Raw genomic sequence first — 18,860 nt, forward strand, 5'->3', positions numbered from 1 at the left:
AATACATTTGGTTTAAAAAAATGAATAGCAGACTCCAGATGGTTTTTGTGCAATAATTGTGTTTATTGAAGTGCAAAAATTGGTGTATAGTTCAAAAAGGGTGATCGGTGATGGTGGAGGCATGTCCATGGCAGAGTCCAGACTCTCGTTCGCACAGGTGCATTGTCCATATGCCTGTGGAAGGTGGAGCAGGGGCAGTTCAAGGTTGGACAGGGTGAACAAGTGGGACAGTGGGATGACATCCGGGGGGATCCGTGCATGGCGGGGGTCTTGACATCCTACTCTGTCTTCTTCCTAGATCTCAGGCCTTTCTTGCGGGGTGGTTCATGTTCTGCAGGGGGTGGGGTCCGGGTGGCCCGTTGCTGTTGTGTCGGGGCCTCCTGACCACTAGCGCCGGCGGAGGTGGTGGGCTGTTCTTCCTTCATGCTAGTGGCAGGGGCCCTTTGGGGGGCCACATGGTCCCGCAATGTGGTGACAATCTGGTTGAGTGCCACCACGATTGTACCCATTGCGGAACTGATGCTGCGCAGTTCTTCCCGGAACCCCATGTACTGGCCCTCCTGCATGGCCTGGATCTCCTGGAACCTGGCCAGGACCGTCGCCATCGTCTCTTGGGAGTGGTGGTACGCTCCCATGATGGTGGTGAGGGCCTCTTGGACAGTGGGTTCCCTAGGACTGTCCTCCCTCTGTCGCACACCAGCCCTCCCAGTTCCCCTTTGTTCCTGGGCCTCTGTCCCCTGGACGGTGTGCCCACTACCACTGCCCCAGGTCCCTTTTGTTGTTGGGGTGGTGGGTTGCCCTGGGTGCCCTGTAGTGGTAGACACACCGCTGCTTGACCTGTCCTGGAGACAGAAGCATGGGCCCGCTGGGTGGGTGCTGTGCTGGGGTTTCCAGAGGGGGTAGGTCTGCTGTGGCCTGTGGCTGCCTGAGGGGAACCGACTGTCTAGAGGTCCCCGATGGTCTGGGCTGGTCATCAGGTTCTAGGTCGACAGAGCTGCTGTCATCACTGGGGGCCTGTTCTGGGGGTGGGATGGACATTTCTGGACCCTCCGGGCCGGTGTGTTGGCGTTTGGGCCCTGCAGGGGTAAAAGAGTATGGTTATTGCTTCTGTGTGTACCATGGCGTGCGATTTGTGGGTGCCCTTGTCCCCCAGTGCTGGCATTCCCTTGTGGGAGGAGTTGTGAGGGTGGTTTGGGGGGGGGATGGGTATATGCAGTGGTTATGCTTAGGTGATGGGTGTCCATGGTTTGTGCTGGCATTCAGTGGTTGGTGTTGGTTTGGGTGGGTTGTGCTGGTGAGACATTAGCAGGGAGGATATGTGCTGGGGTGTTGGGGGTGAGGGTGGGGGTTGGCATGCTGGTGGTTGGGGGGGGGTGAAGTAGTTGAGATTAGACTTACCAGAGTCCATTCCTCCGCCTACTCCAGCGAGGCCCTCAGGATGCAGGATGTTCAAGACCTCTTGCTCCCATGCTGTGAATTTGGGTGGAGTGGGTGGGGGTCCGCCGCCAGTCTTCTGCACAGCGATGTTGTGTCTTGACACCATCATCCGCACCTTCCCCTGTAGGTCGTTCCAGCGCTTTCGGATGTCTTCCCGATTTCTGGGATGCTGTCCCACAGCGTTGACCCTGTCAACGATCCTTTGCCATAGCTCCGCCTTCCTGGCTATTGTGGTGTGCTGCACCTGTGTGCCGAAGAGCTGGGGCTCTACCCTAATTATTTCCTCCACCATGACCCTGAGTTTTTGGTCCGAGAACCTGGGGTGTCTTTGGGGTGCCATGGCGTGGTGTGGATGAGGTGTGGGGTGGTGTTTGTGGTGATGAGTGTGGTGGTGTGTGGTGTTTTGTGCGTAGATGTAGTGTGGGGGATGATGTTGGGTTCCTGTGTGTGTTGTGGTTTGCGTTCCCTGTGCTCTCTCTCTGTGTATTGCGCCTTGTCTCTGAATTTCGATTTGTGGGGGTTTGTGGGTGATGTGGGTGTGTGTTTTATATTGTATTGATTGTGTGGGAGTGGTGTTTGTAGGTGTATCAGGTGTGTGTATTTTGAATTGTCCAATGTGGCAGTCTTTTGTAGATGTGTGTGTATTTTGAGTGCAGCGGTGTGTACCGCCAATGGGATACCGCGGTTGAAAGACCGCTGCATGGATTCGTGGGTTGTAATGGCATGGGCGTATTTCTGTTGGCGTGACGGTGGAGGTTTGGTCATCTCCAGTTTATCGCTGACTGCTCATGTGGCGGCCTTCAGTGGAGGTCGGGTTTTTGGCGGTTTGGCAGTTGTGGGTCAGAATGACCCTGGCGGGTTACCGCGGCCGCGGCGGTGTTATGGCGGTCTTCTGACCGGCGGTAACTGCCTTTTACCGCTAGGGTCAGAATGACCCCCATAATGTCCTAATTTGTTCCATGCAGTTCTTTGTTGGCAGTTCATAGCTCACTGTGTTAGACTATGATTGTGACTTATGAACTGCACAATAACAAAAGAATCTCTTTGACAAAAGCAGTAACCCACTGTGCTATGCACATAAAATGTGGTTATTTGCATGATACACGTTCTTTGCACCTGGCACATTAACCATCTGTACTACCTCCAATGAGTCAAATCTGCCACTAGAAAAAACTCCCATCTCTCCAGCAGGCACATTAATCACCAGAGTTATCTTGACACTTTGCAGTGCGTTTAAAGCTGCCGCACAAATGAATAAACAGATAAAAAAAGCACACACATGTTTCTGTAGAGGGCTCAGCTAGGGAAGTGCCTTCATGACAGTCCAGAACTGCGGACCTCCTGGGAATGTGTCACGGACCCCTCGGGGTCCGCGGACCACAGCTTGGGAAACGCAGTTATAATTCACATAAATAATGACATCACCAGTTTGCAGTGATCAATGCATCTGATTTCAAAATGGGCTATTGGGTATATTCCTTTAAAAAAGTGTCCTCAATAGGGCACAGTGCTGTAAATATGAACTTGTGTAAAAACTATTGTACAAGCTAAACACAAAATTGTAACAGTACAACACAAATGTACGCAATTCAACATCAATAGTGCTGTCTAGCTATATACACCTTTGCTTTATATACCATACAAAGGGTAGTTCTTTATACATTTCAAAATACAAATAAATGCCCAGTGTGAGTAAAAAACAACAATACAAATAGTTCTTAAATGCTAAAGGTTTCTCATGCAAAGGCTTGCAAAGTTTTGCCTTTTAGCTGAAGTGCCACGGACAAAATCACAATCATAATGTTGATATACATAAAAACAAAGTCAATGTATGATATGATTTGTACCAGCATAACAACAAACTGTCTTTGCTATTGTTGATTCCACCCGGCATGACCTCCCCATTATCTCCGAGCCAGATGTACGTGGTCACGCAGGCCCTAAGACTCAGGCCTGAAGTAACTGATTGACAGATCACGAGTGGGGTGGCACGTAGCCCACAGACAACCAAGCAAAACAGGAAAAACCCAGATTGATTCCCCAGAAAGGCAGCAACACTACAAAGGTACTAAGAAATTGTCTCCCAATAAAACACATTTGTCTGGAGAGGTACACATTCCCCAAAAAACATAAAGTTAGATGCCAGATGAGGATAGGAACACACAGCCAATCAGAACACAGCATATACCACACACAGTGTTCAAGTGCTCCTAATGCCGGACATCCAGATATGTTACCTACTGGCCCACCCTATGTCTATGCAAGGTTAAGACCCACCTGCACACTTTATCAGATGGTTTGATTTATGGCCTTGTGACTGGGCCTGGATTCTTTTTTCAATGAATGTATTCAATCGCTTTATTGCACCTCAAGCCAATGTATAAAATGATGTTCATAACTCTGTAACTTTGAGAGACAGCAACCAGACCTCAACTCTGTACTGCTCTCTCCCAGCTTTTGCTTTTAATTTAAACAGACTGTTCCTGCTTTGCCAGACACCTCGTCTTTCATTTATTTAAGGTAAATCTACATTCAAGCAACATTTTGATGAGCCAGATAGGAAAAATTGGTCCTCCGAGCAGAGACTGCAGTCGAAGAAAAGGGACCCCACCCATACGGATTCACATCTGTGCAACAATACAGAGGTAAGCAGATGCTGCAAATTATTAAATGTTCTGCTGAATCAGAAGGGTGGAGGTCCATCCTGAAGCCACAGTCCATGGGTAAGAGACTGTATCTGATTCTTAGTCCCAGCGTTTGGCGTATGGCAAACTGGGGTTCTGATTGGATGGCTGGGTGATACACAGATGGTACCCATGAGCCTGGTTGTGACATAGGGTTCCTCCTGGTCCTCTGGGTGAGACACAGATGATGCCCTTGATCCCTGAGAGTGACATAAGGATGAGGCTTCGAAGCTTTGACCACTGGACATAACACAGATGGTACGCATAGGCTCTGGATGTGATATAAAGCCAACATCTCAATCTTATTTTTTAGTCTTAAGGGGTTTATTAGCACTACCTGTCTCTTCAACACTGTTGGTGTCTGAAAAAGGTGAGATATGTTATTCAGTTGGATAGCTGGGCGTGACACAAATAGTATGCTAAGCCCCTGGGTCTGAAACAGGGTACGACTCATATGTTAGGAAACATTTGGACTTTGAAATTGGGTGTAGTTTGTGCTTGACCAAAGAGGGCCTGTAGTAGTCGAATTGTTCCTTCTTCTCCACATATGTTGTTGCTCTCTTTGTCCCTGAGCCGATATTCACAGAGTATCGGGCTCACTTGGTCCTGTGTACTACTCAGAGCCTCCCCACTGCTTTGCGCAGCATGCAGTAGGAGAGGGTTAAGGTTTTCTTTTAGACAAAGCCATCATTTTTTATCTTTCAATTTTTCTTCTTTTCTCTTTTCTCTTCATTTCCATTGTGGTTTTGTCTCTTCTCTCTTCATTTCCATTGTGGTTTTCAAATAATTCATTTTCTGGTGCTGATGAACTGTTGCAACTATATTTCATGTTGAAATGCTATGTCTTGTTAATTGTTATGATGTGCATATAAAGAAGTCACTATCTTTCTCACACAAAGATTTATTCCATGTCTGCTACTCTGCTGCTAAAACAATTTACAATGTTTATATTAACCAAATGCACCTCCTTACAGGTTGTGATTCTTCATATCCATTGTTTTATGTATTGTGAAAATCTATTTGATGCAACTCTGTCTAAAATTGAGTTCATATTACATATTTCCCCATGATTACACTAGGATTTAGGACCATCCAAAACTGAAAGAAGTTAGAACTGTACCAAGCCCGTAAAAAGGGTCCCAACTTATTCTGGAGTCGCTATTAAGACACATGCAAACTAGATTCCCCACACAGGCTAAAAGCTAGATAAATACTGCCATAAATTGAACACACATACTAAGGCACATGCATTCCCCTGGCAACAGGAGTGAACCTTCAACACCAACAAAATAGAACGCATGAGGACACGTATTCAGACAAAATTTGTAGGGTGGAAAAAGGCCAAAAGAGAAGCACTGTTAGAGCTATGGCCCATCTTTGAGGTGGCCCAACCTGCAAACGCCCAAAACCCACAAGCAAGGTTTCTGCACCTCCAACACCATACATAGGTATGGAGGTGTCTCTGATGGCTCCCATCCCAGTAGTTCCTGCCCTAGGTTATACCAATCCACCAGTTATGGGGCAAAGAGGGCCCCCCACCAGGCTGTGATTCAAGGCTTGAGGGATGCCAACCTCGGCTCAGGTTGGGGCTGGGGTGCCCCCAAGTTCAACTCCTTGTCGGCCACGCTCCATTGTTCAAACCCCAGCAGCACAGGGAGCAGACTCTCCAACCCATCTGTGCAGACGCACCTGGGTGTTAGGGAGCTTCGTAATGGACCAGAATGATAACACCACTAGTGATAGCGAGGACGAGAGCTCCAGTCCTTCAAAATCTGACAGGGAGGGTAACCAAGGGAAGAGGTAGGGAACCCACGCCCGTCACCCTCAAAATGCCTTTTGAGAAGAATACACCACTACCCGCCCTCGGCTGTCCTGAAGAGTACTCCATGGTCACACTGTTGGTAAACGGCACACCATACAACTTTCCTATAGACAAGGTCATGCCTACAAGAGGGGACAGTCTGCTCATCACGGAACACCACAGCCATAAAAGGGGTCTCAGGTATGGAGACAGGGGTCCCCTTCACCGAACCCCTCAAGCTTGAGATAGGGGGAGCAGGATGAGGGAACAGTTGTATTCTCCCTCATCCCTGACTAACATATTAGGATGAGACCTAATTTCCAAGCTAAAAATGGCTATCCATTTTGCCGAGAATAGGATTAGATTCTGCCCCTCAACTGGAGCCTCCTTTCTAGAGCACCAACCAGTTTAATACCCTCACACCATATGGAAGCCGGCCAGAATGGTCCCAGCCAATTGAATCCCATTCAGGGGAATCATCCTGGAATATACAGAGAGCTTCTTCAAATTATACAAATTGACTCAGCAATGGGCATATCATGCATGCTACCTTGTAGTAGGGACCACCAAAAGGATAGCCAACAAGGTAAGCACGGAGCACTGGATCCAAGGCCACAACATGCAATCACCTACTGAGTCCCCTGAGGCTCGGATGATAGTCAGTCTTGGGCACATAGGGACAATGCCAGAAGCACACAGAATGTGCGCACTGCTGGGGCTACCAAGGTGCGTTGCCTCTGCCCCCTACCAGCTACTGAATACTGTACACAAATAAGTAACCATAATATGAGATCTCATTTGCCCAGAAAGTGGAATTACACCCCATGGAAAAGTCCCTGATGACTTTGTGGTGAGTGCTCCGGAGTCTGAGGTAGGTAGGCCATAACACATAATCACCATGCAATGGCACACTCAGAGAGGCCAAAAGCAGAAGCAAACCCAGATAGATACCAGAGAGCTGGTCCAACATAAATTGAAAAAGGCCACCCTCTAGAGGACCACTTTTGCTGCAAGTGTGCAAATCACACCAGTCTTGAAAGGAGCTCCATGCGAGCACCTCAAAGGGTTTCCACCCAGTTTTATCGGCAATGGTCAGGGAGGGTGGCATCTGCCAGACCTCATAACGTGCTACTATTGCCACAGAATGGGCCACATTGCCGGCAGATGCCACTTCAAGGCATACCATGAACAGAGAGGGATAAGCCTAGGCCAGTCCCTTACAAAATCCCCATTTCAAACCCAAGTCTAGGTCAACTCAAATGCATCCCACATTCAGCCAGCAGACAGGGAACCCATTCCTGCAAGGGCTGGGGCCACGGCAGGGAGGGGTGACTGTATGCGAAGGCAACACCTTTTCACAATCACAGAACACAAATACGTAGTAAGTCAAATTTCTAGTGAGTTTACATTCACTTCATACCAAAACTGATTTTAACAATTAAAATCAATAATACAACATTAGGAGAGAATTAGCACCTTTACTTGCATTCAGGAACAACTCAGGGCTGCTGTATGTTTTGTTGATCTGGAATCCGCACTAGAATCTGCCATTCGGGTGCTTGCAGGGGCATAGGCCCCACTCTGCTTCTGGTCCCCCAGGGTGGGGTTGGCTGGCTGGCAGGGAGAGAGCAGTCTGACAAGGGGGGGTAGAGTGGTCCTGACCAGAGCATAAAAGCCAGCACCCATGTCCCACATACAAGTCTAATTAGGATGGGGTCCAAGTTGAAAGGACACCATTTCTAAACAGCTGGCCCCCAGCTAATGAAGACCCCCTTTCAATTCCAAAATAATGCCATGTTTCCCGTGCAATTGGGATGATAATGTCCACAAAATTCCAAAGTCTACACAATGTACAACAAATTCCGTTGTACACTCACAAAGACAGTAGGGAAATTCAGTCAGCATCCCAGTTTATTGCATGTATCGGGCAAATCATGACGAGTTTTAGGCAGGCACCTGACTCTCATTGTAGCCAACACTCAGCCTCATCCTCTCCTCAGAAGGCTCCCACATTTTGAAGAGTGCTCGTCAGGTCATGCCCCTCCGAGACAGCAAGAGTAGTGTGTCCCTGGTCACAACCCAGGGGTGGCAGGCCTGAAACTTCTTGAATCTGAGGGGACGGGGGTGCAGGGAGGGCTAGGGACTCTGTAAGTGACCATCACTGCCTCATGCACGGCACACGTACACTCATCACCATGTCTGGCTTGTCAGTCAGATCACACAAGGCCTCCCACACACAGTCCAGAGAAGCAATAGGTCTGATCCAGTAGTTTCAGCAATAAAATCATATGAGGTTCACAGGTCACTTCTCCAAATCCATCTGGCATTCCAATACAGCACTGTTGCATGAAGATCTAGGGAAGCACCCAGCACCCATCAGAAAAAGGGCATCGACCAAAACACCATTAGGGAGAACCTCATTGAGTGCCACGTGTATACTGTATTCATTATGTTTCAGAGGCAAAAGTACAACCTCTCTCGGCACAAATGACAATTGTGGAGCAAAGCTGAACCTACTATACATGTAATGGGGCACCTCCACGCGGAAGGACTACTACTAGTAGTGTGGACAATTTGCTTATGTTCAATTCCTCTCTGAATGGCTTGAACTCTGCTTCCTCGTGACTGTGCACACCCCAACCATTGTCATCCCACTACAGAAGAAAACACCTCTGTCGCACCAGGCTCGAAAGAAAAGAACTGCTGATTATTTTGGTTGGGCTCAGTACAAGGACATTCCAGACTAATTAAGACTGTCATTGACAGTCAAGTAAATGAGGGAGGATCCATACCTTTCTTCACATTACAGAAATAAGCAAACACCTGTTTGTTGCAGATAACAGGTGGGAAATGTTGAAAATGATCACAAGCACTGAGTTCGGCCTAAACGCTATGAAGGAAGAATTAAGGGCCAGATGTATCAAGCTCCTGGTTTGATTTCTTAATTAGCGAATTTTAAGAAATCTCTATTTTAGAAATGCAAAATGGGATGTATGAAAATTGCGAGTTGGTAATAGCGATTTCTTAAAAGTCGCAATCGCCATTTGCAAGTTGCAAATACTGAATAGCAAAAAATAGCAAATCGGTATTTGCTAATCGCAAATTGCGAAAATGGCAACCTGGAACAGCCTGATGACTGCACAACCAGGAAGTGAGTCAGTCCATGCTGTTTCCAGAAGCCCCACCCACCAGAGCAGGCAGAGAGACCCAGCCAAGCACCAGGGAGGTAGTCTTGAGATTCAGCCTGGACCAAACAGAATAATGGCTACTGATGGGAATGTAAAGGAGAAAGGAGACAGAAAGGACAGGCTCAAATTCAGTGAGCAGGAATTGGAGGTGCTCACTAGGAGGTGGTCAGGAACCACAGCAAACTTTTTGGAAAAAACTCACTACAGGTACCTGAAAGTGAGAAGGGGAATCTGTGGTCAGACATCCAGACCAAAATATGTGCAGTGGGTGTTGTTCAGCTCTCCGTTGAGGAGATACGCAAGCGCTGGTATGACTTGCGTTCACATGCCAAAGAGAGGGTAGCAGGCAGGCTGAAGGAGACAAGGAGCAGCGGAGGAGGACCACCCACCCATACACCGTCTACACCAATGGAAGACATAGTGGAGTCCACACAGCTTCCTAAAGCTGTCAGTGGTGTCACTGACATTGACACCTCAGGCACACCCAGCACCAGCAAACGTATGGGCAGTAATGATGTGTTTCCCCATATGTGCATGTGCAAATGCCCCTTAGACAATAGCTATGGCACTATGCAGTGTGATAAGTAGTCCATGCCACATCTTACATATAACACGACATTGCCTTATGGGAGTGGTAGTCCACACCCCTAAAGTGCAAATACCACATAAATAGCAAGATAGTGTAAAACAAAACGGCGAACAACACAAAAGACTCTCAGTGATACTATGCCAATGTAAATATAATACAATTACGCAACTATATGAGTACAAATCAAAAATGACATGCTGCATATTGTTGTTGCAGATGTTCCAGGCCCTGGCGCAGCAGAACGTGGAAATGTGGGGGTTAGCAAACCTCAGCCACAGTCCGACTCAAACACCAGTGAGTCCTTTATACAAGCACCAACTAAACACAGGTCAAGAGTGCTACCTCTCCCTGAGTATAACCTGACTCTGATGAAATGCCACACCACTCCCAGAGGCTAGAAGCACTGACAGACAGCAGTCCCTGCCCCAGCATCAGTACACTCCCCTAAGGAGGTGTCGCTAAGCAGGCAGACAGTGCACAGAGGAAGAGCCCATCACTGTTTGGTGGCCTTGAGGTTTCCATGGTCAATGCACAGGCAGTTGGTGTCAATTGATCATAACATGGGCGCAATACACAGGCAGTTGGAGTCTCACAATGACAACATGGGATCAATGCCCAAGCAGGTGGATGCACTCAATGAAAACATGGGATCAATGCACAAGCAGTTTGAGTCTCTCAATCAAAACATGGGATAAATGCACAAGCAGTTTGAGTCTCCTAATGAAAACATGTGCAAGCTGCTTGAGGGACAGCAAACATGACAAACGCCATTAGGGAACTCTGCACTGTGATGCAGCAAGAGCATGTCAGCCACCATAGGCGCCATCACCAACTGATGGGCAGGTTGGATGGGTTCTGCAGATCTGTCAATCAGCTCATGACCACAACTGCTTTGGTATCACGACGTGCTGTGGGCATACAAGTGGAGATAGCACATTGCGGTCTGGATGTTGCACAATGATTGGTGCAAATAACCAATGTTTTGGAGACAATGCAGACAGCCCGGAGTGCTACAAACAGCGAACTGGGTGGTGGGGATAGTGAGGAGCTCTCTAGCCTCAGCAGTGTCACAGCCCCTTTGATGGATCCTAGGCGTCGCTGTACCAGCCACAGTATTGTCTTTGAACCCACTACAAGAGGTGCAACCGAGACCACTGAGCACTCAAGTGGAGTGCCTGGACGTCAGAAGTAATGTTGTGAGGTACAGGGGACTTGCATAACATGTAATAGAGCAGTTATACTATGATGCTAATAGTGTGACACTGTTACACATACCTGTTTGTGGATAGTGTATACCTATTTCCTAATCACACATAGATTACCTGAAGTCAAGACAATAAAGATGCTACCTACAGCAATACATTAAATTAGACGTGGTATTGCCATTACTTACATCGGAAATAGTTTTGCGTAATCTCAGCACGTCTCTGTCTGCCCTCTGCTGCACTGCTTCTGTCTGCTGGCAGGAGGGGTGGCAAGGGATCATCATTCTCATCGGAGTCAGGCTCGGTGGGTTCCACAGGTAGGCCCCTCCTTGTTTGCAATGTTGTGCAACATGGCATCTCAGATGCTACAACTATGCAGATGACACACAAATACTACTTAAATTAGAATGCCCCAAAAACTTTGAAAACTCACAAATCTTCAGTTGCCTCAGAGCCGTTGATCAGTGGATGACCTAGAGCCATCTCAAACTAAATACCTCCAAAACAGAAATACTCATATGTGGTGACTGGAAAAATTATGACCCTCTGTGCGTCTGGCCTGACGATCTCGGACCACCTCCTCAATTATCCAAGGAAGTTAAAAACCTAGGAATCACCATGGATTCCAAGTTAACTAGGAATGCCCAAGAGGACAAATTAGCACGAACAAGCTTCATCACCTTGAAGACTTTACAACGCATCTTCCCCCACCTCGGATTTCCACACAAGGTGCAAGCTACTATCTTGCTTGTACTATCCAAACTGGATTATGTCAATGGCCTCTACCATGGATCATATCTATCTATTATGAAAAAACTACAACGTATCCAGAATTCCGCAGCCAGGCTACTATTACATGTAAAGCCACAAACCCACATCTCCCCTGCCTTGAGAGCACTACACTGGTTACCCGTTATCAGAAGATGCACTTTCAAGCTGCTTTGTATCACCCACAAAGCTATACATGGAACAGGACCGCTTTGTATCAGAAACAAGATAACCAAATACATCCAACAAAGAAACCTCCGCTCAAGATTGGCACCCCGCCTTAGAATACAACCATACAAGAAAAAGTCTATAGGTGGTACATCCTTTACATCCTTCTCCGTTCAAGCAGCCAAACTATGGAATTCATTACCCCCAACTATAAGAGCCACAGATAACTTTCTTGTCTTCAGAAAACTACTCAAGAGCTGGCTCTTTCCTTCATAACCACCATATTCAAACAACTATGGACTGCATGTGCCTATGTTGATAAATATTTTTTTCTGATTGTGTGTATATTTCTAGTTATGTATAGTTCTTTCCAAAATATGTATCGCTACTATGTCATAACAATGAAATACACACACACACTCTTTAAACCTGTTTGACTAAGTATATTTACCCATGGTCCTAATTATGTATTGTATGTGCATATGTGTGTGTATTCCTGTGCATTTGTATGTGTCTGTGTGTATGTGTGTATGTATATATATATATATATGTATGTATGTGTATATGTTGTTTCTGTGCTTGCCATGTTCGTGGGCCATTGCATGGCTCCTGGATGGGTTGTTATACTAGATATCTATGAATTCCTGCTTTCATCTTATCACACTTATCTACCCATCATCATATGTCATGTCTCTATCAAACTATCCTCCATTCCCACTCTGACTCATCCCAAATCCTTTCTATCACTTTCATCTCCTCAATAACTCTGCCTAAGCTCTTCCCTCTGCTTCCACATCTAACTCACCAAACCTCACTCTACTACCATGTCCCCCCACACAACCCTACTGAATTCTCCCTCATTTATCTCACCCTGCTACTTTGCTCTCCCTAACCCTTCCTCAGACTCTTCCCTCCTCCATCCCCCTTTACTCATCCCAAGCCTTTGGGTTGAGTAAATGAAGGATATAATATTGAATAATGAAGGCATTATTAATAATAATGAAGGCATTGTTGTGTGTGTGCATGTTTTTTGTTTGGGGTGGTGGCCCCATGAGGCATATTACTTTTGCCCATTTTTCCCCCCTTGGTGGCAGATGGGCCTATTTTTGTTAGGCCCATCTGCTCCCAAGGGGGGCAGAAATCACTAGGCACCAGAGATTACATTTTGTGTGTTTTCCTTTTGTTTGGGGGCAGCCCTTTGGGCAAGGTTCTCTCCCCTTTGGGGGCCTTTATTTTGGCCATTTCTGCCCCCCTTATGGGGCAGTTCAGCATATTTATATTAGGCCCATCTGCCCCCAAGGGAGGCAGAAACCACTAGGCACCAGGGATTATTGTGTGTGTGTGTGTGTGTGTGTGTGTGTGCATGATTTTTGCTTGGGGCGTTGGCCCCCTTGGGCTTGGGTTGCTCCCCTCTGGGGGGTATTCAGGTTGTTCATTTCTGCCCCCCTTGGTGGCAGATCGGCCTCCTTATGTTAGGCCCATCTGCCCCCAAGGGAGGCAGAATCAAGCAGGCATGAGGGATTATGTTGTGTGTGTTTCCCTTTTGTTTGGGGGGAGGCCCCCTGGGCAAGGGTCACTCCCCTTTGGGGGGAATTAATTGTACCCATTTCTGCTCCCTTTGGGGGCAGATAGGCCTATTTACATTAGGCCCATCTATCTCCAAGGGGAGCAGAAACCATTAGACACCAGGGAAACTTTCTAAATGTTTGGTAACAGGATGTTTGTCGACAAAGTATTTGAAGACCTGAACTCAGGGTTGCCCCAAACATGGTGCAGCCATTGTTGAATGCCTTTACTTCTCTCCCAGGGTGTAGAGTGTATATAGAAATGTTTTTGCCTATAAATTTCTTTTAATTGTTTATGGATGATATATTTTTGGGTGAGGTTGTTGAGCTGTCTAATGTGTATGCAGAACAGTATTTGAGGGACAACAGTGCCAGACTTAGGCTCCACTCTAGAGCAAACCGGTGGACTCCCACAAATGTGGAAGAGTAGAAGAAGTTCTTGGGTTTAACTATTTTGACGGGCCCTATAAATATCACTGTCATCACTGTCTTCATATTGGTCTATTAGTCCCTTGATGGCAACAGCTATATTTCCTGTAACCATGAATCATAATTGGTATTTATTTCTTCTTCGGATGCTGCATTTTGTTGATAAGGCTTTATCGTTGCCATCAGAGCACCCTGATTATCACAATTTTTTTAGGATTCAGCCTGTCCTTGATCACTTTGTAGATAGTTTTTCAGAGATCTATGTTCTGGGGAAAGAAATGGCTCTGGTCCTATTCAAGGGCTGTTGGTTTTTAGGCAGTACATTCCTAGCAAGAGGGCACGTTCTGGAATTCAGATATTTATGCTGCCTCGGAGTAGTACAGCATATGTCTATAATTGTCGGGTCTGCACTGGTAGGGATTCCAGTATTGATCCCCCTGGTTGTCCGTCCATGTTTGGAGTTAGTGAGAAAATTGTCTAGGAACTTTGTAGATGACTATTTAACAAAGGTCAACATTTGTACTCTGGGGTGTAAGTTCAAAGTGGACAATGTTGCTTGTGGCACAGTCCGCTCTAGCAGTAAAGGTTATCCAAGGTAGCTTGTGTGTGAAAAACTTGAGAGGGGACAGTACAGTGCATTGCGTAATGATGAGCTGCTAGCTGTGAATTTTGCAGACAGGAAGGATGTATACATGCTGACTACCATCCATGATGAAAGCACTTCACTTCACCTGTGACTGTGTGGGGTCAGGTTGCTGAAGTGTGAAAATCTGTGTGCGTTTTAGAATACAATAAGCGCAAGGTTGGCGTAGACAGGGTAGATCAGAGGTTGGAACGTTACGGGAACCTTACACTGCTTTAACCCCTTCGCTACCAGGCCTTTTCCCCTCCTGTGCCAAGCATTTTTTTGGCTATTTGTGGCAGTTCTCGCTTAGGCCCTCATAACTTTTTGTTCACATAAGCTACCCACGCCAATTTTTTTGTCCTTTTTTTCCAACATACCAGGGATTCTAGGGGTACCCAGACTTTGTGGGTTCCCCTGAAGGAGACCAAGAAATTTTCCAAAATACAGCGAAATTATTATTATTTTTTTAAAATGTGAAAAAGGGCTGCAGAAGGCGGCTCGTGGTTTGTTCCCTGAAAATGCCATCAACAAAGGGTTTGTGGTGGTAAGATCACCATCTTCCCAACTTTCAGGAATAGGCAGACGTGAATTAGAAAACCCAATTTTTCAACACAATTTTGACATTTTACTGGGACATACCCCATTTTTACTATTTTTTGTGCTTTCAGCCTCCTTCCAGTTAGTGGCCGAAATGGGTGAGAAAGCAATTCAGCAAGGGGTCATTTGTGTAGATGCTACAAGTGTTTCCTATAGCAAATAACAGCTGAAGTAAAAAAATATTGAAATTGAGGTAAAAAACCAGCCTTTTTTCTCCACGTTTTACTCTGTGACTTTTTCCTGCAATGTCAGATTTTTGAAAGCAATATACTGTTACGTCTGCTGGACTCTTCTGGTTGCGGGGATATATAGGGCTTTTAGGTTAATCAAGAACCCTAGGTACCCAGAGCCAATAAATGAGCTTCACCTCGCAAGGGGTTTTCATTCTATACCGGGTATACAGAAATTCATTTGCTGAAATATAAAAAGTGAAAAATAGGTTTCAAGAAAACCTTTGTATTTCCAAAATGGCCACAAGATAAGGTGTTGAGAAGCAGTGGTTATTTGCACATCTCTGAATTTCAGGGTGCCCATACTAGCATGTGAATTACAGGGCATTTCTCAAATAGACGTCTTTTTTACACACTGTCTTACAATTGGAAGGATAAAATGTGGAGAAAGACAAGGGGCTATAACACTTGTTTTGCTATTATGTGTTCCCCTATGTCTCCCGATACAAATGGTACCTCACTTGTGTGGGTAGGCCTAGCGCCTGCAAAAGGAAATGCCCCAAAACACAACGTGGACACATCACATTTTCACAAAGAAAACAGAGCTGTTTTTTACAAAGTGCCTAGCTGTGAATTTTCGCCTAGAGCTCAGCCGGCACCTAGGAAAACCTAGCAAACCTCTGCAGTTTTGAAAACTAGACACCTAGGGGAATCCTAGATGGGGTGACTTGTGGGGGCTCTGACCAGGTTCTGTTACCCAGAATCCTTTGCAAACCTCAAAATTTGGACAAAAAAACACTTTTTCCTCTCATTTAGGTGACAGAAAGTTCTGGAATCTGAGAGGACCAACAAATTTCCTTCCACCCAGCGTTCCCCCAAGTCTCCCGATAAAAATGATACCTCAATTGTGTGGGTAGGCCTAGCGCCCGCAAAAGGAAATGGCCCAAAACACAACGTGGACACATCACATTTTCACAAAGAAAACAGAGTTGTTTTTTTACAAAGTACCTAGCTGTGGATTTTGGCCTGTTGCTCCGCCAGCACCTAGGAAATCCTAGCAAACCTGAGCAGTTCTGATGATGAGCTGCTAGCTGTGAATTTTGCAGACAGGAAGGATGTCTACATGCTGACTACCATCCATGATGAAAGCACTTCACCTGTGACTGTGTGGGGTCAGGTTGCTGAAGTGTGAAAATCTGTGTGCGTTTTAGAGTAAAATAAGCGCAAGGTTGGTGTAGACAGGGTAGATCAGAGGCTGGAACGTTACAGGAACCTTACACTGCTTTAACCCCTTCGCTGCCAGGCCTTTTCCCCTCCTGTGGCAAGCCTTTTTTTGGCTATTTGTGGCAGTTCTCGCTTAGGCCCTCATAACTTTTTGTTCACATAAGCTACCCACGCCAAATTTTTTGTCCTTTTTTCCAACATCCTAGGGATTCTAGGAGCACCCAGACTTTGTGGGTTCCCCTGAAGGAGACCAAGAAAGTTTTCAAAATACAGCGAAAATGTAATTTTTTTTTTTTAAATGTGAAAAAGGGCTGCAGAAGGCGGCTCGTGGTTTGTTCCCTGCAAATGCCATCAACAAAGGGTTTGTGGTGGTAAGATCACCATCTTCCCAACTTCCAGGAATAGACAGACGTGAATTAGAAAACCCCATTTTTCAACACAATTTTGACATTTTACTGGACATACCCCATTTATGCTATTTTTTGTGCTTTCAGCCTCCCTCCAGTTAGTGGCCGAAATGGGTGTTGAAAGCAATTCAGCAAGGGGTCATTTGTGTAGATGCTACAAGTGTTTCCTATAGAAAATAACAGCTGAAGTAAAACAATATAGAAATTGAGGTAAAAAAACAGCCTTTTTTCTCCACGTTTTACTCTGTGACTTTTTCCTGCAATGTCAGATTTTTGAAAGCAATATACTGTTACGTCTGCTGTACTCATCTGGTTGCGGGTATATATAGGGCTTGTAGGTTAATCAAGAACCCTAGGTACCCAGAGCCAATAAATGAGCTTCACCTCGCAAGGGGTTTTCATTCTATACCGGGTATACAGAAATTAATTTGCTGAAATATAAAAAGTGAAAAATAGGTTTCAAGAAAACCTTTGTATTTCCAAAATGGCCACAAGATAAGGTGTTGAGAAGCAGTAGTTATTTGCACATCTCTGAATTTCAGGGTGCCCATACTAGCATGTGGGCATTTCTCAAATAGACGTCTTTTTTACACACTGTCTTACAATTGGAAGGATAAAATGTGGAGAAAGACAAGGGGCAATAACACTTGTTTTGCTATTCTGTGTTCCCCTATGTCTCCCGATAAAAATGGTACCTCACTTGCGTGGGTAGGCCTAGTGCCTGCAAAAGGAAATGCCCCAAAACACAACGTGGACACATCACATTTTCACAAAGAAAACAGAGCTGTTTTTTACAAAGTGCCTACCTGTGGATTTTCGCCTATAGCTCAGCTGGCCCCTAGAGAAACCTAGCAAACCTGTGCAGTTTTGAAAACTAGACACCTAGGGGAATCCAAGATGGGGTGACTTGTGGGACTCTGACCAGGTTCTCTGATGCAGAATCCTTTGCAAACCTCAAAATTTGGCCAAAAAAACACCCTTTCCTCTCATTTTGGTGACTGAAAGTTCTGGAATCTGAGAGGAGCCACAAATTTCCTTCCACCCAGCGTTCCCCAAGTCTCCCGATAAAAATTATACCTCAATTGTGTGGGTAGGCCTAGCGCACGCGAAAGGAAATGCCCCAAAACACAACGTGGACACATCACATTTTCACAAAGAAAACAGAGTTGTTTTTTTACAAAGTACCTAGCTGTGGATTTTGGACTGTAGCTCCGCCGGCACCTAGGGAAACCTAGCAAACCTGCGCCGTTCTGAAAACTAGACACCTAGGAGAATCCAAGATGGGTTGACTTGTGGGGCTCTCACCCGGTTTTGTTACCCAGAATCCTTTGCAAACCTCAAAATGTGGCCAAAAAAATACTTTTCCCTCTCATTTCGGTGAAAGAAAGTTCTGGAATCTGGGAGGAGCCACAAATTTCCTTCCACCCAGTGCTCCCCCAAGTCTCCCGATAGAAATGGTACCTCACTTGTGGGGGTAGGCCTAGCGCCCTTGACAGGAAATGCCCCAAAACACAACATGGACACATCACATTTTCAAAAAGAAAACAGAGCTGTTTTTTGGAAAGTGCCTAGGTGTGGATTTTTGGCTCTAGCTCAGCCGGCACTTAGGGAAACCTAGCAAACCTGCACAGTTTTGAAAACTAGACACCTAGGGGAATCCAAGATGGGGTGACTAGTGGGGCTCAGACCAGGTTATGTTACCCAGAATCCTTTGCAAACCTCAAAATTTGGCCCCAAAATACTTTTTCCTCTCATTTCGGTGACAGAAAGTTCTGGAATCATAGAGGAGCCACACATTTCCTCCCACCCAGCGTTTCCCCAAGTCTTCTGATAAAAATGGTATCTCACTTTTGTGGATAGGCCTACTGCCCGTGAAAGAAAATGCCCCAAAACACTATCTGGACACACCGAAATTATCAAAAACAAAACTACCTGTTTTTGCAGGGGTACCTACGTTTTTGGTCCTGGGCTCAGCAGCCATCTAGGGAAACCTACCAAACCCA

The sequence above is a fragment of the Pleurodeles waltl genome, chromosome 2_2 (assembly GCF_031143425.1).
Source record: "Pleurodeles waltl isolate 20211129_DDA chromosome 2_2, aPleWal1.hap1.20221129, whole genome shotgun sequence".
NCBI classification, from domain to species: Eukaryota; Metazoa; Chordata; class Amphibia; order Caudata; family Salamandridae; genus Pleurodeles; species Pleurodeles waltl.